This window comes from Podarcis raffonei, chromosome 4 (genome assembly GCF_027172205.1).
Source record: "Podarcis raffonei isolate rPodRaf1 chromosome 4, rPodRaf1.pri, whole genome shotgun sequence".
Classification (NCBI taxonomy): Eukaryota; Metazoa; Chordata; class Lepidosauria; order Squamata; family Lacertidae; genus Podarcis; species Podarcis raffonei.
The window spans coordinates 82,704,216-82,728,352 of NC_070605.1; positions in this window are offsets into that span (position 1 = coordinate 82,704,216).

The window sequence follows — 24,137 nt, forward strand, 5'->3', positions numbered from 1 at the left end:
ACTGAATTCACGAGATAATCCTGACTCCTGTGAAAGTACAGTTGTCTGTTTCTTCACTCTGTGCTGTTGGCATCCATCCAAGGTCATTTGGTAGACAACTGCAAACACTCATCAAGAAAAGTCCAGGATGAGGCATCTAAATATAGGACATGCATACCTAAAGGCTTAAAAGCGAATATTTGTAATACTTTACAGCTATGGTTAGTGTCTTTTGCGAAGGTAAGCTGGTGCTTGCATTCAGGTTGGCATCTTCTACAGCTTTCAAGTCACAGCCTGGCTCATGCTTCGGTTAAATCCACTTTCATGCTGTGAGTATTACAGTACAAAACTTCTTAATTCTGTTTTTAAGTGCATCTCGTCTTAATGGTGTATTTACATGCCTCAGTGCAGTAGATCAGCTTTGCTTGTTGACCATCATCCCATTTGATTTGCATAGTAGAATTTCTCCATAGTACACTTTTTCAGGGAATCATAGAATTAAGTTAGGTGGCAAAACTAGTGCTAGGTTGTTAATATGCTATAAGCAGTGCTTTTCCCCCCTTAAAAAAATGTTTAGGGGTACTCTCATTTTGACTCAAGAAAATCACCATTTTATAGTCAATCAAGAAAAATAAATACAGTAAATGGACAAAAGTCCAAAGATTCACAAAATGTTTAGGGGTGTGTGTACTCCTGTGTCCCCCCCCGGGGGGGGGGAGCACTGGCTATAATGTAGGCAAAACCTTCCATGCTGGCCAATATAACTGCTGGGAAAAAATCATTCCTGACCCTGAATAAGGCAACTGGTTTAGTCCTTAGCAAGGTCAAATACCAACCTACTACCAGAAGTGGATAGGTACAACTGCAGCTACAGGGAGGGAATGTGGGAAATCTAAATGAGGTCTGTGGTGCCCTGTGAGAGTCAGGACTCCCCGGGCGGCAAACCTGAGTGAAATTCTCACAGGGACCCAATCAGGTCCATCCTTACAGTGAGCCTGCCCATGAGCCTGTGTGCCATTGGTCAGTCCTGCAGCTGGGCTTGATACAAACTTTTTCCATCTGGGAGGGAGAGGGTTGTTACATCTCCCTTTGGCTGGAAGACCCTGCAGTGCAGGAAAACCCTATAGGACTTGATGGGACGCAGGTGGCGCTGTGGTCTAAACCTCTTGGGCAGGAGCCAGCAAGGTTTACTTCACCTGGGCCGGTTCACTCCCGCAGAAATTGCTCCATGGGTTGGATCACATCTGCGCAGACATGATTTCCAGCATCTGCATCTACGCAGATGCAATTTCCAATACTGCGGAAGTGAGTCCCCAGTGCGCCGGTTTAGTGCAGCACGCGGGGACTCACCGAGCGGGCGGCTCAGTTCAGGGGTGGCATGTGGGACATTTAAACGACCCCCATGGGCTGCTTGTGGCCCACGGACTGCAGGTTGGCGACCCCTGCTCTTTGCTTGCCGATCAGAAGGTTGGCAGTTTGAATCCATGAGATGGGGTTGAGCTCCTGTTGCTCTGTCATAACTTCTGCCAATCTAGCTGTTCTACAGCATACCAGTGCAAGCAGATAAATAGGTACCACTGCAGTGGGCGTTTCTGTGCGCGCTGACACTCGTCATAGTCCTCTGTGCACCAGTAGTGATTTTGTCATGCTGGCCACATGACCTAGAAAGTTGTCTGTTGACAAACGCCGGCTCCCTAGACCTGAAAAGTGAGATGAGCGTTATACCCCATAATCACCTTTGACTGGACTAAACCTTCCGGGGGTCATTTTCCTTTACCTATATGACTTGAATGGAAAATATACTCATGTGCATGTACAGCAGTTAAATTTCTAGAAGATGATGATGGAGAAGAAGACTGCACATCTGACTGGGTTACCCCAGCCACTCTGGGTGGCTTCCAACATATATGAAAACATAATAAAACATTGCACATTGAAAAGGCTTCTTTATACAGGGCTGCCTTCAGATGTTTTCAAAAGGTTATGTAGTAACTCATCTCCTTGACATTGATGGCAGGGTGTTCCACAGGATAGGTGCCACTACCGAGAAGGCCCTCTGCCTGGTTCCCTGTAGCTCCACTTCTTGCAGTGAGGGAACCGCCAGAAGGCCCTCAGAGCTGGACCTCAGTGTCTGGGCTGAATGATGGGTGTGGAGACATCACATCACCCTAGTCATTGCATGTCACAAGCAGAATGGATGAGGGAACTAAGAGCAAATGCTCTGAAGTATCAACAGGCAAAGGAATTACCTTAGTTAAACATGTCCAGGTGACTCAACTAAGCAAGTTGTATTGCACACTAAAATGGAATAGATGATCCCAGCACCCAGTGGCGTAGCGTGGGTTGTCAGCACCCGGGGCAAGGCAAGTAATTTGCGCCCCCTAACCCATGGATTTGCGCCCCCTAACCCATGGATTTGCGCCCCCTAACCCTAACCCCCAGATGTTGCGCCCGGTGTGGCCGCCCCCCCCTGCACCCCCCACGCTACGCCACTGCCAGCACCTCCAGCAGCCAATCCTTTGGATCTCAGATATGGTGTTCAGACCAGACCCTTAAATCATGACCCTTGGCCACATCAAATATTTACTTTAAAAAATATCTGCCAGATACGTTCCTTCTGGAGATTTTTATGTTGACTTCTAATGTCGACCTTACATTATTTTTTCCCTCCATCCTGTGATATAGCCCAGTATGTTGTATCCTCCTTCTCCCCCAGTTCCCAAATTTGGAACCCCTCCAATCCCAACCCTGAAATGATTTACCAGTCTGAAAAGTGACGGACTCCAGATTTTAGCCCAATAAATCACCCTCGGGGCCTCTTTGATTATTTGCCCTCTCTCAAGTTGATCCTATTTAGAGATGGTTGAACTCCTTGCTTGATTTATGAAAGTTTATAACTGGTGCATGCCAGCCAGCAGCGCTCAGCGGCAGGCAAACTCATCTCCTACCCAAAGAGAGTGTTTGCGAAAATCTTGGTGACAAAATCAGTTATGGTAAACATCACGAACTTGACAGAAGTGGCCTACAAATAAGATAAGAAGCAGACACATGTTAAATCATCCAACAGTAAAGGGGATACTTTATGGAAATGAACTCACAAGATAATAATTTGAATTTGACAAGGTGATAATTAAAGTCCCCAGATAGACTCTTTCCACATCTGTACTCCTTTCAGTAAAGTTGGTTAGCATATTAACTACTGCTGGGGAATGCTAAAATATATTCATGGGATGTTAAGCTGCATATTATTATGCATTTCAATTTGTATAATAAATGTAACAAAATGCAGCGCATACAATATTACAGAAGAGGCACTAATCTCTATTATAGACATATTTTTAAAGCACACTGATACCATACCAAGCCCTTAGATGCCAATTTTATCCAGAGAAATTCAAGATATTTAAATCATAATTGATCTCTCTGGCAGGAGGAAGGAAAAAGAGGATAAATTTCTAGTGCCTGCAAAATATTTAAGCTGAGATATTTTGAGAGTTGTAGCTGCAAATGTTACGTGCTGCAGTTAATGAATAATAACTACTGGTACTTTTTTTTTTTTTTACTTCCAGTACTTTGTAATTAATTTCACATGACTGTGAAAAAGCACCACTGCTTGTCTTATTTAATATAGCTTTTGGAGTATATTAAGAGAGATAAATTTCAATGGACACCAGTCTAAAGTATTCAGCTGAATATTCTCATTTCAACGTGTTTCATTAGAAAGCAGTGCTAGTAAATATTTATATTTAGTAAATATTTAACCGCCCTTCAGTTATACAAATTTAATCAATCAATCGATCAATCAATTGATTGATTTAATTGATTGATTGATTGATTTAATGATAATAATAAAATTTTTGTATTGAAATTTCCTGCCCTACCCTTCTGGTGTCTATGCACTGCTCAGGGTCTCACATAACACAATTAATAGGCAACTTCCAACTTGAACCTGGTTTTATTTTTTTTAATGGGGAGTAAAAGCTTGTCCAAAACATGTTGAATGAGGCTGAATAAATTCCAGAAGAATGTTTTCTTTGATAGTAATGCATGAGGTGAAATTAATATCTGATTTCTAAAGTTTTCCCCAATGATCTAATGGAATCGCATATGAATCTCCTTTCTTTCTCTTCATTGCTGCCTTCTCCCTTAGTCCACCTCCACGGACTGGAATAAGCTCTCCTGGATTTGAGGCAAGGAACTCTGCCAGCCCTGCCTGGAGATGATGCGGATTGAACCTGCGGCCTTTTGCATGCAAAGGATGCGTTCTGCCACTGAGCCGCCACCATTCCCCTTAGAAACACATAGCAATTTAGCTGTTGTTTACGTGGTCACGGGTGGCGTCACTATTTCATCACAAGATCCCATGAATCACTGCAGCCCAAAGGAGTAAATGTCTGTATGACAAATGAGGCCAAAGTCAGCAGGGAACAAAGGAGGAGGGAAAGGGGACTGAGAACAATGTGGGGGAATAATGCAAAAGTGTTTCACACACAAAAAAACTACTGTTCAAGGTGAACACAAGGTAGCATTTCTTCAAGACTGATGGAAGTGAAGGAATCATTTTGCATTAGCCAATAGTCACACAATAACTCCCCTTCTCCACCCAGACTTTGGCAACTAACCATAGCCCTTTACATCTCAAGGCCCCAAGACCCACTCCCAAAATAAATACACACAGACACTTATATTAGTTTAAGTTTTGGGGCAAATTTTGGCCACAACTTTATTGAAATATAATCATGTGAGCGGTATTGGCTTAGGCATTGACTCCCCACTATAACTGACTCCACCTCTCACGGTGATCATTCAATCGGGTAAACCAAACGAGGGAGCTAGGTCGATGAGGACCAACCTAAGCTCACCCCAGGGTTCCTGTGGTCCTGGCATGGCCCTAGCCCCTCAAGCGGACTTCGGACGAGATCCAGGACCCCCAGATTCCTTTAACGGAATACCCAATTCCTGGAGGCGCAGGTGATGGCCGCACCTCCCCTCCCCACAATCCAACTGAGCCAATGCCTAACCGCCACCTTACAAGTTGTGACAATTTGCTAAGGGGTAGGCGAAAACCAAATGGCTAAAAGCCAATCTGCCAAATGGAAAAAAATTCCTACCCAGCCCCTGTTCCAAAACAGGTGACCAAAACCAAAGCAAGGCCAAGCGATTCTACCTAAACTAGGGAGGGTGTTCAGCCGTGCAAATGCAAGTGCCCCACTTGCATCACACTACTGCTTTTAAAGCCCCTGGGATCACGCCACCTACTGGCTATTGGCTAAAACAGCCTGGCATGATCCCAGGGGAATGGCCAGGACTTCCTGCTCCTCCCACCCCCCATTTTAACCCTGTCAGGTGAGCTCTTGGGTCCCGAGCGCAACCAGGACCCTCTGTTATGAGGATCCCATTTTCCAGTATTCAAAGAGGTAACAAAGAATATATACAGGGGACAGAATGCCCCGTCCCAGACCTCTGTGCATTCATTAGAACAACTTCAGGAGGAATTCTAACTCAATATATTGGCCACCACAATAACATTCTTCCACAGCTCCATCAGTGTAAGAACAATATAACTATAATTTCCATCTACTGCTGTACTGTATATTCTTTGCTATCATTTACCAGTTTGATAAGCACACATATTTATCAAACTGTTTGATAAGCACATATATTTATCATTCGCATATATTTATGTGTGTGTGTGTCTAATATGTTTAATAAATTAGACCTTTCTGCTCATTAATCTTTTTTTATTGCTTTCCCCGCAATTCCTTCTCTCTTCCATCATATTCACCTCCACCAGCCAGCTTGATGTGTTTCTTATAACTTGAGCACTAGGCTATTGGATAATGCCACATATTTTTTTTGCAGTGGAACTCAGCTAGGCACCCGAAAAGTGGTTTTAAACATACCTCACCAGCAAGCAGGTTCCACTGAAATTAGACTACGAAAGCCTGTGTTAGATATTCACAAACCTATCCATATAAAAAGCCATGACTGGGGAGGGAAATGTCATCACACTGAACACCAGGAAGTGGCAGTTTATCTGCAAACATGCTGGGTCAGACATTACTTTCCATCAGTTGGTGTTCCTGGGGATTTGTCATGTGTTTGGATTTATGAGCACCTGAAATGGTGTGTGAGAGATAGAGAGAAAGAAAGAGTGTCGGAGTGTTTAGGATTGGCATATCAGACTCCAACAGGATGTCTGCTCCAAGCAAGTTAAGAAAAGAGCATCTTCAAGTGTAAAACATGAGGAGCTGAAGGTGCTCTGTATTTGGATAGGAAACCAGAGAGGCAATGCATGGAAGTAACTGGAAGTGAAACGGGGATCAACTTTATTTAGAGCTTTGCAGGAGATTACGGGCAATTGTGGCTGAACAGGCATGAAGCAGTACAGTGCTTTTATCCTTGCCCTCAGCCTTGCAATGTATATTTATTGACATGCAGCTGGGAATGTGCTTGTGATCCCAGATGAGCTTGTGTTCCCTAGAGCTGTAGTATGTATATGATTTTACTTGCATATTTTATTTTTCTATCTCTGGCTCTCTCTTACACACACACACACACACACACACACACACACACACACTACCATCAATATAATGTCAGGTTTCTGCTGGAGGGATCATTTCTAATGCTCCAAATGTCCCCCGCCTCCTTTTTAAATGATCTGCAATCAGAAAAATAACACGGCAGAGAATGGGCTAGGATAATGCCTTCCCCCTTATGTGCTGAGCTTTGCTGTGTGTTTTAACTTACAAGATACTTGGTACATGGGAGAGCAATCATAAACGACACCCCTCACCCAGCAATCTTAAGTGGTACAGTCTTCTCCCAATCTCATTCTAACAACAACAACTTATTTATACCCCGCCCATCTGTCTGGGTTTCCCCACCCACTCTGGGCGGCTCCCAACAGAATATTAAAAACAGAATAAAACATCAAACATTAAAAACTTCCCTAAACAGGATGGCCTTCAGATGTCTTCTAAAAGTCAGGTAGTTATTTATTTCCTTGACATCTGATGGGAGGGCATTTCACAGGGCAGGCGCCACCACCGAGAAGGCCCTCTAGACGTCTAAAGTTTTCCCAAGTCATCTCAGTGATTTCAGCAAGCTTCTTAGGTTCTTTGTCTTTCTCCAGCTGTTAGGCTTGTTTGTTAACTGAGTCATTTTTGATGTCAGGGTATTCTAAAGCCAGACACAAGTTGCTGAATTGGCTGCCTAGGCTCCTGAGAAACTGCTAGGACCTCGGGCAGGTCTACTGCAGATAACGCCTGCCATGACCCATCCCTGGCTAGACTGAACTTAGTGAGCCACTGGTGGCTACTAGGTGGAGGGAATACAACATATAGAAGACTCCTGAAGGCAGCCCAGTATAGAGAAGGGTTTTTTATGTTTAATGTTTCATTGTGTTTTTATATATGTTGGAAGTTGCCCAGAATGGCTGAGGCAACACAGTTAGATGAGTGGGGTATTATTATTATTATTATTATTATTATTATTATTATTATTATTGAATAGGATGTCCTAGTTTCATTGGAGAAATGTTGGAGGGTATTTTACTGTATTTTATGGGTTGACATGAATTCCTTTGCTCTTCTTCCTCCTGGTATTTGCTTATGGCAGGCCAGATACAGAACAGGCTGCGACCTGATAGGCACTCACCTGGAGGAAAGTCCCACTGAATTTGGTGGCACTTCTTTCTGACTACTGAGCAGAGTAGCAGAGGATTTCACTCTTCGTGGTTGATTGGAGTCATATCTGGCTGTTGTTAATTTACATTCACTTAGCCTAAAATGCATTTAAGAGCATAAATATTTATTGCGCTGTTTAGACTCACATTGCGAGCTAATCGCAATGTGCATATGCAGAAAGTAAACAACGTGCCATATATATTTTCTATTAGGCCTTGAAAGATACGATTAGACGTTTGAAAACAAGGGGTTATTATGATGTGTTTTATTGTAATTGCTTCTATCGTTAAGGCCTAGGCTGCTCATTCAAATAATAAAAAAAAACCCAGCACCCTCCCAGACAATTGTACAATGAAACAGTAGGGAATAATAGTGCACATTCTGTCTTTTTTAAAAAAACACACACAGAGAGAGAAGGACACGCACATCTATCTGAGATGGTTTATCTGTAAATATTTGAGGAAAGGTAAACTGCAAAATTGTACTACCTAGTGGTGGGAAGCAATCACTGCTTGCTGAACTGACTGACTGCCGAACTGATTGCAAGGACACATAATCTGCAGTGCCTCTGAGCCAAAGATTCTGGCATTGCACACAGCAGAGGGAAGCTCAGATGCAGTTGCACAGATGGATCTGGATTCATGAACCCATTAAACTGATGGCCAGCACTATCAGTGCGCCTCACCTCTTCAAAGTAGGAAGCTGATGGTGACATGCACAGTTCTGATCCACCACAGGAGCTCTGTGTGGGGATGCCAAAAGAGAAATCACTCGGCCAGCACCTTTGGCATCTACGGTTCCCAAACCGTAAAGAGAGGCGAAAAACTCTGCATCATGAAGTTGATATCACAACAGTCAGTGAAATGGAACTAGTCGGGTTTACTATTATGTTTTAAAATCCTATCTCTCTGTATAAGAAGGGGAAAGTCCTTAATTTGGATATCAGCTGGTAAAATTCACAGTGTTGTCTGTCTGACACATATATAGATTAATGAGATCATTCCAAAGGTCAAAAACTGAGCTCTAGGAAGCCACAGAGATGAACCTGAGAATAACAATGACCAGGTGTTCGTTTTGAGAATTGCCTGCTATCCCTTACTGGGCAGTAGCCTGCAGATAGCAGCGACAGAAAACCTGTCATCACAACAAACAGCTTCAATGAGAAATCAGGGGCAACCTGTTCTGTTAGATTGCCGCAATGGCCTCTGGGGCTAAAGAGCTTGAAAATGCCCAAGAAATCAGAAAATGTTGCATACACACAGAGATGCACACACACTATGGATATTATTGACCTGCAACTGTAATTTACAGGAGAGGGAAGAAACATAAATTGTATACATTGTGCTGTATACATTGTGTACAATGATGTACAAAATTGTCAATCAGCTGAAAGGTTTATTGCAGTTAATTTCTCTTTTATAAATCTCCATATAAGTTTTGCAATCGAAACAGGCATCAGCAGAGATCAGAATACATCAGCCTAATGTTCTGCATTGCTCCACCTAATGTCAAAATTCCTCTGCAAGCAAGCCGCTGACACCTCTGGCAAGAGTAATGTGGGCTTCCGCAGAAAACCAAATTGAGGGAGGGAGGGAGGGAGGGAGAGGGAGGAAGAGAGTGTCCAAGAGAGAGAGGAAGAGGAAGAGGAAGACTTCAACCACTTTTAGTTCAGTTGCTATCCACCACTAGTTTTGGCACCCTTCCACTGTTGACACCGAACCCGTAAGAGATTACCCCTAATGGGATGCAGTCTGTGGCATAAAAATGGTTTCCTGCCACTGGTAGAGACAATAATGAGCTAGAATTGCTGTGCCTTGGTGTAAGGCAGATTCTCATGACCTAGTGGGACTTTTCTTCCATATCCTGCTGTTGAAAAAACAATGCATCAGCAAATATGGAGAAACAGAGTAAAACACACAAACAAACAAACACACACACACACACACACACACACACCCCAAGGGCTTAGTTTATTAATAATGTCTAGATGAAACTATACCTTAGCATATCCTTCCTTTTGCAGTTGCATACAGTGCTTACATACAAGATTGATACATGACACTCTAATTAGCGGTTGTGCCTGGCATTTTGCCCGTAATTGCCATTAGTTGCACTATCCAAGAATTCCTGCTATTCTCCGTGACAAAGAATCATTTCCTCTAATAATAGGGATAGAGAGATATTAAAATGCTCTCACTTGATTATGTAATTTTTTTCTGCTGCTCTCTAGGAAATGCTCAGTGCCAAAGGCAGAGTCATACAGCCACATTCAGTGGTATGTCGAAGGAACAGCACAGCAATTCATACATTTTTGCAAGTGGTGGTGGGGTAACAGACCTGAAACCACTAAAACCAAATAATCACAAATATCTATTTGATGACCTTTGTGGTAGAGAGCATGTATAGCATCCCTTGATAAGCTTCTTTAAGTTAGCTATCTGTCTGTCTACCTACTGCCTGAGGGCCCATTGGCAGACAGGGAGGTTTTGACAGCAGAATAAATGGCCCTGGTTCTTAATATATTGAGTGCATAATGTAAAAAATTAAGTCAGGAATCATGAAATTATTACTGTTGTTTCATTGTTCTATACTCACCCAGGAAGGAGATTCCAGAGGTAACCTTGAAATGGCTTCTTTTCCCTCATGAAATAATACTGCAGATTTTTTCAATTAGTTTTTATTTAATAATAATAATAATAATAATAATAATAATAATAATAATAATAATTTATTTATACCCCACCCATCTGGCTGGGCTTCCCCAGCCACTCTGGGTGGCTTCCAACAAAATATTAAAATACAGTAATGCATCAAACATTAAAAGCTTCCCTAAAATAAAGGTTTTATTGTGTTACAAAACAAACAAATAAACAGGTGAAAGTACATCTATTGCCTCCACTTGAAATTCATAGTGTCTTTTTCACAGTTCGTTTACTGAGAGACACTTTTGGCATAGTCATCTTGTGTTTGGGGGAGAAGAAAGGTGAGAGAGGGAGGGAAGGAGATGAGACGAATTGTTCTTTCATTCTGTTGTATAGTGTTAGTGTAGGGATTTGTGTCAGCATCATGTCACTTACTCTCAGCAGCCAGAAATATCATAACTAGACACTGGAAGGACCTATCAGAGGCGAACATAGGCCGCTGGTACCAAAATGTATGGGAAACAGCCCTACTAGAAAAGTTAACCAACAAACTTAAATCAGCATGGGGACAAGCAAAGGAGGATGCCTTCACCCCGGTGTGGTTCCCCTATCCCCCGTAACAGTATACAAATCAATGTGGCTAACCTGACCCCAAAACCTAACCCCCCTCACACATACAAACAAGCCACACTGCCATCAACTGAACACAACCGACCAAGCCCTGAACCCCCTAATTTCTTGCAAAGTCATTAAATATAAATTAGTATATCTGGTGGAACGCTCTATCACAAGAGACTAGGGCCCTGCGGGACTTGACATCTTTCTGCAGGGCCTGCAAGACAGAGCTGTTCCACCTGGCCTTTGGCCAGGGCACAGCCTGACTCCCTCCTTTGGCAATCTTCACAGAACTCTAGCCCAATGGTTGCAATTATTGTGATTTGAATTAATTTTATAATGAAATGATTTTAGAATGTTGTATTATTTTATTGTTGTTAGCCGCCCTGAGCCCGGCTTTGGCTGGGGAGGGTGGGATATAAATAAAATTAATTTATTATTATTATTATTATTATTATTATTATTATTATTATTATTATATAAATGAAGGACTGGACTTGTGTTTTGAACTAATCCACATTTGCCAGCTAAAAGAATACCCCACCCCATCCATTAAGACTATTAAGCACTAATTGCATCCCTGACAGACAACATGGCAACTTGTGGGGGCAAGGGGGGGGAGCAGGGGATCACTCAGGCAGGTACTTCAAAGCAGCATAAGAGCCATAGAATCCTAGAGCAGAAAATCATGGATTTGGACTCAACTCCTAGCAAAGTCTTTCCTCATCAATCAGGGGTGCTGGCAACATTTGGGCTGCCAAAATGTTTGTCTCCCCACAAAGCCCCACAATGCTCCATTTCAGCACCAGTGTCAGTTCTGCCCCTAGAGCTTGTGTCTCTGTCCACTCATCCTAAGGCGGAACGTGTTTTCAATAGCTAGTAGCCACAAATTATTGGAAGCTTATTTGAGCAAGCATCTTCTAGCAACAGTGTCCGTCAGGCAAATGCTGTTGGCTACTACTGACTCAAAAGCTTAGGCAAAAGGCGACCTCACAATAATAATATTATGAGACAAACAGCAAAGGAATGGTAACGACAGTTCTTAATTCCTGGAGAAATATCAATGGCTTTGCTTCCAATTTGTAAAAGCACATCCATTTGCTCCCCAAAGTACATGTGCTTAGGATGATTGATACGCTTGCGAGCTTCTCAGCTCCTATACATCCATTAGCTCTGCTTTTTCTTTCCCCTGTTAAAACTCAGGAGCTGTCAGATTGAAATGGCAAGATCAGCTAATGCTTTGCTAAATACCCATAGTGCCCCCAAAGGGAACATAGAGCCATCTATGTCTGAAAGAAATGGCTTCTACCATGCTGTCTATCGACACTGGACATTCCATTTGTGTTATGGGAAATTGCAAGCTAGTTAACCTGTATCTGAATCTTTTAGAATATATGTTTAGGTATTTGTATGTGTGTGTTTTCGTAGCATTTTCTAGACACATGAGCACCATGAGTGAAGCAGTTCACTCAAGGAAGTTTATTATTTACTCATTTATTTCATTTTGCATTCTGCTTTTCCTCTAGGAAGCTCAGGGCAATATATACACAGTTAACCTATTTATCCCTACCAAGCCCTGTGAAGTAGGTTAGGCTCTAAGCATCAGAGCTGGCAGGCTAGTGGCAAGGCAAGCACAGAAACAAGCTAATGGCATATGCACAACAGTAGCAAGCAGGTAAGCAATTGAGCCACTCCAAGTCCAGCTTTTCTTTTACTCGAGCAATTATGTTCTCAGGCTGCAAAGCCAAGCTGAAGAAGCAGGACTTCCAATGAAACATTGCCGTGTAGAATGTCCCCCTTCAGAGTGTCAGCCAGCCAGCCAATCCATTCTACCTTTCTCCTAGGCAAAGTGGCTTTCCAGGTGCAACAGAACCACTATAGCAGTTCCCCAGCAGGTGGGGGTTGCGGTTGTTTACCAGCAGGGAAGGGGAAGAAGTCAAGTGGCAGGGAGGTTGGCACAGTGAAAACATGCCAGCAGAGTCAATCCAGAACTCCTGCCTGTGTGCTTGCACCTTGCCAACCCTTCCGCCACCTTGCCGCTCCCAATGAGCAACAGTGACTCACCTGCCAAGAAATGATTGTTGTGGCTTCACCCCACCCCCTGATTCTCATGGCCATTGAATCACCATGCTCATTAGACTGCCTTAGACGATTCCCTCTCCCCTTTTTAGGGGTCCTCCCCCAAAAAGTTCTTTTGAACTTCTGTGAATCTTGAGATTTCTTGGGTGCCTTCCTCTTGGGCATGGATGGTGCCATTTTGGTTGCATAATGACACTTGGAAATCCGAGCTCATTATTAGTAGAAAGGAATGGTACTCTGTTGGGTTCTCTGATAGCTCCAGAGGACTGCTGAGAGGGGCGGACTTTGGTAACGTTTCGTAATATGGTGCCCTGTGCGAGGCCAAGATTGTCACCCCCAAATGGATCTTATGTTACCTGTTGTTAAGCATTTTTATATACTGCTTTTGGGGCCAAATAGTGAGCAGCAAATTAAAATACAACAAAAATTACAATCAATCAAAACAATATAAAATAGCACCATCATGCAATACCCATCAGTCACACGGTTAGGAATGCCAGTTAGCCCTGTGGCAAAGTAACAGAAAAACTATCAATCAAGCATACATACTCCCTTCCATTCTGGGATATATATTTCTTTCCATTTCACCAGGGGGTGGGCGTGGGGGTGGGTTAAGATCCATCAACAGGCTTATTTGGGCAAATCACTGTGTTGGCACAGAGAGTAAGATACCTGGGTTTGTTTGTTAATATTCTCTGTCTGAACCTCCAGCACCTCCAGCACCAGATATGACTATGTCACTAGATATTTGAGACTATGTAAGACTTCTTACTTCAGATCTTACTATACCACTGGAGAAAGGATAATGAGATGTACCTTTGATTTTAAGCAGCAATAGGTTCAACACCACAGCTAGTGTTATTAATTCAGCATGGCTTTGTATGTCTTCCAGAGCATGTTTTTCAGATATATTACATGTCCATGCAAAGAGTTAGCTGATTACCCAACACACAGCCATCTTGAATCATAGATTATAAAATGAGCAAACACCAAAATGAGCAAATGTTGCAAGAGAAGTCAGGTTGTACAAAGAATCAACAAAATTATCAGCAAAAGATTATTTGCAATAAAACTGGTTTAGATGTCTTTAAAAACATTTGTACATTTTATGGTTTGGCTACTCACATATTTAATAACACGCAATATTAATGCAGCCCAAAGTAAATCTGGATTCCTCTGTAGTGAAAATTCTGCCACTGTTCCTTTCAGAATTATTGAGATTTGTTTTGTGTTAACAGCTCTCTGAAGAACCCTCTGTTAACAAAAAAAAAATGCAACTGTCCATCTGGACTCAATAATGTTTTCTTATCTCTGATTGAAGTCAAATATGTTTTTGAGTCTTCTTCCTTGCATTTCAATTAGCTTGTCATTTGCCATTTTCAGTTGTTATGCCCTCCCCCTTTCCAACACTTAAAAAAATTCTAACCTTTTCTTGTTTGGGTTAAGCCATCACTTACAAATTGATTGAGAATAATTCACTAGCTACTTTAAAAACTGGGAGGCAAAAGATAAATGTAAAAGGAAAAACAAATCTGTCAAATTCTGAGTGAACAAGCCTGCTTAGTCAAATCAGCGCTGCATCAAGAAAGTCACGCTGAATGACTCAAAGCAAGTTTCATGTAACCGTTTGTAGTCATCCATCTTCCGGAGATAAGCATCTTCTTCATCCAACTTCCAGATCTTTGCCGGTATGAAATTGTGCCTGATGAGCCTGTTTGCTGCGAGTAACTTGGATTCTTTTAAGCCTATTTAGGAGGATACTAGTCTTTGCATCATTTCACAGCAATGCGTTCTACTTGATTTTCTTGCAGAGATGCAAGTGTAGTGATTAAATGGTTTGGTGGTGAAGTACACAGAGGTTTATGCCCCTGGTGTTTCCAGACAGGGCTGGGATAGGTCCCTATCTGAGAATCTAGGGAGCTGCCGCTTGCCAGAGACTTAGCTGGTTAATCAGTGGTTGGTTAAGTAGCTTCTTATGATTATGATGCTCTTTAGTATCAGCTTCCCTGAGGTAACTGACTTAAGTGATAGGCAAGGCCTCTCCCCTTGGAACACGGCACCTACTGAGCTAGAAGCTGAAGAATTCCATCTTCATTGGTGGTCCCTAAACGCATCAGATTCCTGGCCAACTCTACAGACAAGCCACAATAGTAGCAGAGGACATTAAATCACAAAATTATAATGGTGGGATGAGTTTGAGGTCCTTGGAATTCCAGGCTTTCTAGAGATGTTATAACCTAGCTCATGGGTAGGCAAACTAAGGCCCGGGGGCCAGATCTGGCCCAATTGCCTTCTAAATCTGGCCCTCGGGCAGTCCGGGAATCAGCGTATTTTTACATGAGTAGAATGTGTCCTTTTATTTAAAATGCATCTCTGGATTATTTGTGGGGCATAGGAATTGTTTCACCCCCCAAAAAAAAATATACTCCAGCCCCCCACAAGGTCTGAGGGACAGTGGACTTTTTCTGCTGGAAAAGTTTGCTGACCCCTAATCTAGCTCTAGAAACCAGACCAGCATCAAATTCATGGCTAATTTTCTCATGTGGCAAAACTTGTGGCTCCCTTCCTCTTCTTCCAAGAGTTGACAGAGAAGCCACCTACTGCCTGCCAGTCTCTCACTGCAGCTGTTACATCCTGTTCCAGCTGTGGCTGCCTGGGCAGGCGAGAGGACCCAGGTATTGTGGTATTGTACAGTGCTGGAAGCTGATGTATAGGTCACATGTAAATGTGCATCTGGAGAGGCTGCCATGATTGATGGACATGTGAGTGCTAAACACTTGAGTCTTTGTAATGTGTTTACCCAAGTGCATGAGATATTCTTGCACAGCATGATTTTCTTCATCTTTTTGAAAGGCATATGCTATGACGAGCCTGAGTTTATAATTTGATTTCACAGTAACAGGCCCTTTGGGAAGGGAATATTTGTTCAAACTTGACTGCTTTCTTGCATGAATCTATGTAGCGCTGGCACGTGTACAACTGCCACCCTCCGATTCTAACAAAGTTGGTTCAGTGCTCTCCATTGTAATATAAAAGGTCAAAGCACTGAACCAGCACAGTTTAATCTTGCTCACATTGCAGCCTGAATTGTAAGCTATACAAAAGAACCCGAAGTTAAGAGAGACAGGTATTAGTCAGTTAATACAGTCAGTTAATTACTGCACACTCCACGACTGTACTATCATACAGGGAAGCAGTTGCAGGATTAAGGGTAGCAAAAACACAGCTAAGAAGCTCAAATCATATATATGACTGACACCTTTCTTTGGAAATTAAACCAATGTCCAGACTTTAACATTCAAAAACTTCACTTGCAGAAAGTTATAGATGAATTAAAGCATAATATTTACAGTTACGTGCTTCTCCAAGCATGGGCTTACAGTCTCTTCTAACTTCCAAACAACTGTCTTTTCCTCTCTTTCCAGAGCTCAGTGCTCAGCCTGCCATCTCGGTTAGGCCACGCCATACAGCTATTATGAGAGATTTTCACTTTTACCTTTTCCTGCAGCTTTGCTCTCTTTCTTTCAAGCAAAGAAGAAGCGCTCCAACACTCTATTCAACTTAGCAGTGTTCACGGTGGATTCTAAAAACACAGTCATCTTGCTTCACATAAAATGGAGTCTCTCCTTCACTAGATACCTCCCATGTTAGCCAATCACATGAGAACTACTAGAGAATTCTCTATGGTGTAGTTACCAACCCATCAAATTTAAACACATAGTAATGCATACAAAGGGACGCGGGTGGCGCTGTAGGTTAAAGCCTCAGCGCCTAGGACTTGCCGATCGAAAGGTCGGCGGTTCGAATCCCCGCTGCGGGGTGCGCTCCTGTCGCTCGGTCCCAGCGCCTGCCAACCTAGCAGTTCGAAAGCACCCCCGGGTGCAAGTAGATAAATAGGGACCGCTTACTAGCGGGAAGGTAAAACGGCGTTCCGTGTGCTGCGCTGGCTCGCCAGATGCAGCTTGTCACTCTGGCCACGTGACGCAGAAGTGTCTGCGGACAGCGCTGGCCCCCGGCCTATAGAGTGAGATGGGCGCACAACCCTAGAGTCTGTCAAGACTGGCCCATATGGGCAGGGGTACCTTTACCTTTACCTTTTAATGCATACAAGCGTTTACAATTTCAGTGAATTAAATGACTATACTTCACAGAAGTAATTCACTGTACATGGTGTACAAAGATGTGGGGCAACCTTTCCCCATAAGCTCCATGCAGCCCAACCCCATATAGTTCAAGGAGCCTCCCAATCTCCTGGAAAGATTACAGGAGTAAAGAAAAATACAGGAAACTTTCTGTGATGGGATGGTGAGCTGCTTGTGCGTAAAATCCTAGTCCCTCAGAGTTTGGCTAAGTCCACAAACCTCTGTCTGTGACGGAGCTCCTTAAGCATGGCTCCATCAGTCGCTCGTTGAATCGGACAGTGGGCGTTTACGGAACTTCTTCCAGCATAAAAGCTCCTTAACGGAAACGCGTCTTCTGGACTCTCGGCGTGACAGTTTCCGGCGAGGAGTGGGTGTCCCTACAGGAGGTCCTGAAACCTCCCCACTGTTCTCGCTTGAAGTGTCTCTGAGCCCTCCCTCCGACTCACTTTCCCTTGGAACTCCACTTCTCCCCCTGCTGGTCCCCTCCTCAGCTGAATGGTCTCTCTCACCCTCCGTGAGCCCTTTCACCTCCTGCGTCTCAGATGGCAGTTCCCTGACATCCACCTCCCCTCCAGGGCCCCCTTCACCCCCTTCCCTCCCCTCCTCTGCGGGAGGCGAGGGAGCAAAACCCCTGAAGGAACCTCCCTCATCTTCCGAAGTTTCGAACACTTCCCTCCACCTCTTGCTGTTTCCGGTTTCCAAGTACTCCTCCTCATCGGAGTCTGTTCCTCCTTCCAACTCCGATTCCCGGAATCCTTCCAGTTCCTCCTCATTGTCGGTGGTGCCAAAGTACTCCCTCCGGAACCTCGCTACTGGCTGAGGTTTCCTGGGGAACCTTTGGTGGAACGTTTCAATCAAGATCTCGTCACGGACCTCCTCTGCCGTCACCCAGGTGTTTTCCGACTCCGGTTCCCCTTCCCACGCGACCAAATACTCCACCTGATTACCCTTCCACCTGGAGTCGATGATTTCCGCCACATGGTTGCTGCTTTCCCTTTCTTCTATGGCTGGCCCCCGTGTGGATACCCCTTCACCTTCCCCCCTATATGGTGACAGTAATGACCTGTGGAATACTGGGTGCAGTTTCATGTGGTTCGGTAACCGGAGTCTGAAAGCCACTGGGTTGACCTGTTGGATGACCTCAAATGGTCCCAATCTTTTGGGTCTCAATTTCTTGCAACCCCCCTTGAACGGCAACCCTTGGGTTGATAGCCAGACCTGACTCCCCACCCTAATGGTTTCACCTTCCCTTCTGCTCTTGTCTGCCTGCCTCTTATATTCTTCTTTGGCCCTTTCTAAGTTGAGTTGGGGTTGACGATGGATCGCTTCCATTTCTTCTACAAAATGTTCAGCGGCCGGGACACTCCATCTCTCCCCTCCTCCCCCTGGAAACGCCCTGGGGTGGCACCCATAATTAGCCAAAAAGGGGCTCATCCCGGTGGACACATTCTCTGCATTATTGTAAGCAAATTCCGCTAGCGCCAACTTTTCGACCCAATTGTTCTCTCTGTCATTGACATAACACCTCAGGTATTGTTGGAGGATACCGTTTGCCCTCTCCGCCTGCCCATTGGTCTCAGGGTGCCTGGCAGTCGAAAAGTTGACCTCTACGTGCAACAAGCTCATAAGTTTCCTCCAGAATCTGGACGTGAACTGTTTCCCTCTGTCGGAGACCACCCTCAAGGGGGCGCCATGCAGCCTAAAAATATGTTCTACAAACAATTTCGCTGTCTCTTCCGCCGTGACTGCATGTGAGCAAGCTACAAAGTGACCCATCTTAGTTAACAGGTCTACTACGACTAGTATGGCGGTTTCCCCCTGGGATTTAGGCAGATCAGTCATAAAATCTATCGATACCGCCTCCCACGGTCGTTCTGGTGTGGGTAACGGTTCTAATAACCCCGCTGGTGCCCGCCTTTCTCCTTTGGCTCTCTGGCATTGGTCACACCTTCTCACATACTCCCGTACATCCTCCCTCACCTTGGGCCACCAAAACTCCCTGGTCACCAACCACATGGTCTTGTGTTGCCCAAAATGCCCCGCTGTGGGATTGTCGTGCAGCTGTTTGAGTACTCTCCCCCTCAATTCCCCTTCGGGTATATATAGTGCCCCTTTGTAATACAATGCCCCGTTTCTTTCTTCAAAACCTCCGGGGTCTTCTCCCTCTCTCCTTAAACCTCTGAGCTTATCCTGGGCGTATTGATCATTTACCGTTCCCTCTACCAGTTCTCTTTGCCCCACCCAGGCCGCCCCACACACCCAGTGGTCCTCTGGGATAATATGTCTCTCTTCAGGCGCTCCCTCCCCCTCCAAATATTCAGGTTTGTGAGAGAGAGCGTCCGCTCTGATGTTTTCTGGACCTGGCACATAGCAGATTTCAAAATGGAATTTGGAGAACTCCTGGGCCCATCTCACTTGTCGTTGGTTGAGCACTCGTGCCGTTCTCCAATACTCCAAATTCTTGTGGTCCGTACACACTTGCACCTTATGCTGTGCGCCAATTAGTAAGTGTCTCCATCTCCGGAACGCTTCGTGAATGGCGAGTAGTTCTCGGTCATATACGGTGTAGTTCCTCTCGGATTTGTTCAGCTTACGCGAAAAGAAGGCACACGGTCTCCATTCCGACTTATTGCTCCCTGGCTGAAGCAGCACCGCCCCCACCGCCCGGTCTGAGGCATCAGTTTCCACTCTCATGGGTTTTTGTAAATCCACATGCAGGAGTTGTTCTTCCAAAGCGAATGCCCTTTTCAATTCCTCAAATGCTTGCTCCGCCTCCGCCGTCCAAACGAATTTCTTCTTGCTGCTTAGACAGTCCGTGATGGGAGCCGTTAAGTGGGCAAAGTTCTTGATGAATTTACGGTAAAAGTTCCCAAACCCTAAGAACCTTTGCACATCCTTTTTCGTTTTCGGTGTCTTCCATTCCAGCACCGCCTGGACCTTGCCTGGATCCATGGCTAATCCCTTGTCTGATAAGCGGTACCCCAGGAATTCCACCTCCTTGGTGTGAAACTGACACTTCTCCAATTTCACCCACAGCTGGTTTGCTTGCAGCTGGCTCAGCACTTCCCTGACATCCTTTACATGCTGCTCCTCATTCTCTGAATATATCAGCACGTCATCGAGGAAGGCCACGCAATTCTTGTAGAGCAAAGGTCCCAGGACATGGTTCATGAGCGATTGAAAACAGGCGGAGCCTGATTGCAATCCGAATGGCATAACGAGATATTCAAAAGCCCCCAAAGGGGTGAACATGGTGGTTTTCCATTCATCCCCTTTCTTTATTCGTATCAGGTTGTATGCCCCTCTCAGGTCCAGTTTCGTGAATATCTTTCCCTTCCTCACCCTGGTCAAAATGTCATCAATCCTGGGCATGGGGAAAGTCACTGGTTCTGACACGGCATTTAGCCGCCGGTAGTCCACTACAAGCCTGGGTTTATCCGTGTTTTTTTTGTCCACAAAAAACACTGGGCTCCCCCCCACCGCTCTGGACTCTCTGATGAAGCCCCTCTTCAGGTTTTTATCAATAAACTCCCTTAACTCCTGCATTTCCCTGTCTGACATGGCGTACAGCTTGCCCACGGGGAGCTGGGCCCCAGGGACCAGGTTAATTTGGCAGTCAAAGTCTCTATGCGGTGGTAGTTTATCTGCTTCCCTTTCGCTGAAGACCTTGCTCAGGTCAGCGTATTGTTTGGGCACCTTCCCTTTGTCCGCCACTTCCGTCCCTGCTAGAAAGGCTTTTGCCCCTTCTGGCACCTTTCCCTCTCTGCAGTGTTCCAGGCAATGTGCTGACCCAAAGGAGACCACTCTCTGATGCCAGCCCACTAGCGGGTCATGCAACGCTAGCCAGCTCATTCCCAAAATGACGGGAGCCCCTCCCAGGGTGGCCACATTGAACGCTATCCTTTCGGTGTGCCTGGCCACCCTCATAACCATTGGGATGGTCTGTAGGCTAACTTCTCCTCCCAACAGCTCCCTCCCATCGATCGTGGTCACCTGCAGGGGGTTGCTTAAAGGGAGTGTCTGTATCTGGTGTTCAGCTGCAAACTCCTTACTCATAAAATTACAGGAGCTGCCTGAGTCCAACAGCGCCTTTGTCTTTAGTGGGTATCCGTTTGCCAGCTCTAGCAACACCTCTATTACTAGGGCTGGTCTTGGAGGTTCCGGAGTGGGCACTTTTACTGCTCCTTGGCCTGGCTGCAGTGCCCTGACGGTGGCAACCAGGCGTTGGCTTTTACTGGCTCCTGGACTCCCTCCTCCTTCCCCCCAACAGCTCCCGCCATCCCTTGCCATTCCTTTCTTTGCGGGCAGACTCTGGCAAAGTGACCTGGCTGCTGGCAGAGATAACATTTCTTGGCGCTCTTTCCCTCCTTCTTCCTCCCTTCACTGGGATTTGAAACTGCGCGCGCGCGCGCTGTTCCAACTTCCATCGGCTCTCCTGGCGGGAAACTTGGCTCTGGAATCTCTGGAATGCGCAAATCCCTCCAACGCTCTCCTTTTCCCTCCCGCTTCTCCAAGGCTCTTGCCTCCTGGCGCGCTCCAATGGTCAGCGCTGATTTGGTCAGCTGGTCCATAGACTCCGCCCTGGGCGCCCGGGAAAGTTCGTCTTTCACCGCCGAAGAAAGCCCCTCTTCAAAGAGCATTTGAATGGGTTCCGCCGATAGGTCCCATCCCAATTTATGTATCAACATTGTAAACTCAGTCCAGTACTCACGAACCGATCGGCTCCCCTGTTTGCAAGCCATCAATTGTCTGCGCACCAGTCCCTGTTCAATCTCGCTGGAAAACATCAAATCCATGGCGCGAAAAAACTTCCTCGTGTCCTTCAGCATTTCACTATTCCCTGCCATCAGGGGTCTAACCCAGTCTCTCGCCCCCCCTTCGAGATGGCCAATCACAAACGCCACTCGCGATGCCTCGTCGGGAAAGTCGTTAAACTGCAGTTCGAGAGCATACTGCATCTCTGTCCTAAAGGCTTGGTAGTTCCTGGGGTCCCCCCCAAACTTCTGCACCAATCCTGGCATCTTTCTTGCTAGTGTAGCGCCTTTTGCCTTTTCTGCATCCTGCGCCCTCCTTTCTTCTAGCCTCGCCGTTTGCAGTGCTAGCTGGACTTCCAACATCCTGTACCTTTCTTCCAGGCTTGGACCCTCTCCAGCTCCTCCTGCTCCCCCGGCTCCGGCTGGGTTGCTCATGATGCCTCTCTGCACAAGCTGCTTTCAGGGACTGTCCGATTGCTGTGATGGGATGGTGAGCTGCTTGTGCGTAAAATCCTAGTCCCTCAGAGTTTGGCTAAGTCCACAAACCTCTGTCTGTGACGGAGCTCCTTAAGCATGGCTCCATCAGTCGCTCGTTGAATCGGACAGTGGGCGTTTACGGAACTTCTTCCAGCATAAAAGCTCCTTAACGGAAACGCGTCTTCTGGACTCTCGGCGTGACAGTTTCCGGCGAGGAGTGGGTGTCCCTACAGGAGGTCCTGAAACCTCCCCACTGTTCTCGCTTGAAGTGTCTCTGAGCCCTCCCTCCGACTCACTTTCCCTTGGAACTCCACTTCTCCCCCTGCTGGTCCCCTCCTCAGCTGAATGGTCTCTCTCACCCTCCGTGAGCCCTTTCACCTCCTGCGTCTCAGATGGCAGTTCCCTGACACTTTCCTTCAGTGAACTTCCATTGGTTTATTTACTTTAGAATCCAAGCCTACCCCGAGCCCATTCTAGCTCAGAATGGGTATGGGATAAGGCAGTGCTTTCTTTCTAAAAAACTGTTCAGGGGTACTCTCATTTTGGCTGCTCCCCCTCCCCCTTGCCCCTTGCCCCCTTTCTGCCCCCCAACCCCCAGACAAGGGACTCAAGGCGGTGGTGGCGATGAGAGGATGGGAAGGCCCCCAGCGATGGCGGGGTTGGCTTGAGTGAGAAGGGGCAAGCACACGCCAACTTTCTCTAGCCCAGCAAGAGGAGGAGGAGGACCATTGCCTCCAACACGGCCACACCATACTCCCATCCTCGGACACTGGCGGGGAGAATGACAGAGCTCCAGTCCACACTGCTACTGAAGACAGCTGGTATGTCGGTCCATCCGTCGGTCAGTCAGTCGGGGCAACACAAAATGTTTAGGGGTACGTGTCCCCCCACGTCCCCCCAGAAAAAAACTACTGGGATAAGGTATGAGCTATGCTTATCTGTGCTTCAACTCCTTCAATACAGTCATGTCATGGTTACGTACTTGTTTTTCATTCCAGGATTTAGGGCCATATATAGTTCTAAACCGCTTTTTTTCTAATGACATGACAGGTGCTGCACTCCACTATTTTCAATGGATTTTCCAATTTGTTTTACGGGGTGCATGCCAAAGCCAAGCACACCTTCAGTGGAGTCTACCCTCAGGTGACCTGCCAGGAGTGAGCAAATCTTTTCATAGCTAGGAGGTTTTCCTGCGAAACTCAGGTGCCTGCTGAAAACACAGAAGCAATGTCAGAAAGCCTTCGCCAAGCATCCCAGCAAATCCCAAAAGCTATGGAAGGGAAAGCAGCTGAGATTTTGTTGTGGTTATAATTGAGGAAGGAATACCATCCCAAAAGGTAATTTTCTCCAATGAAAAAAAATATACACAAAGGATAAGTGTGCACACTTTGTGATGCACTGTGAGTGATTCTACAAAGTTTCCCTCAAATCAAACTCTCAGTTATACAAGGGGTTCTTAATTCTACTTGGCTTTGTTTTGTTTTTGTTTTGAAAAACCTATGCACACCCTAAAATTGGAATATCAACTTCTTGCTGTGAGACGTTGTTGCACTACAACTCCCAGCATCCCATGTGCCATTCTGACCAACAGAAGCCCCAGGTTCCCCATCCCTGCAGTACGATGCTTACGTGTTCCTGGAAACTCTAAAAAGAAGTCTGATCTCAGAAATGCTACTCTTTGGATAGCTTTCTGGCAACGAGCCCTTCCTCCTCTCCCCTTCAAATGTCTCTGCTTATATCTTTTAAGTGACTAGAAAG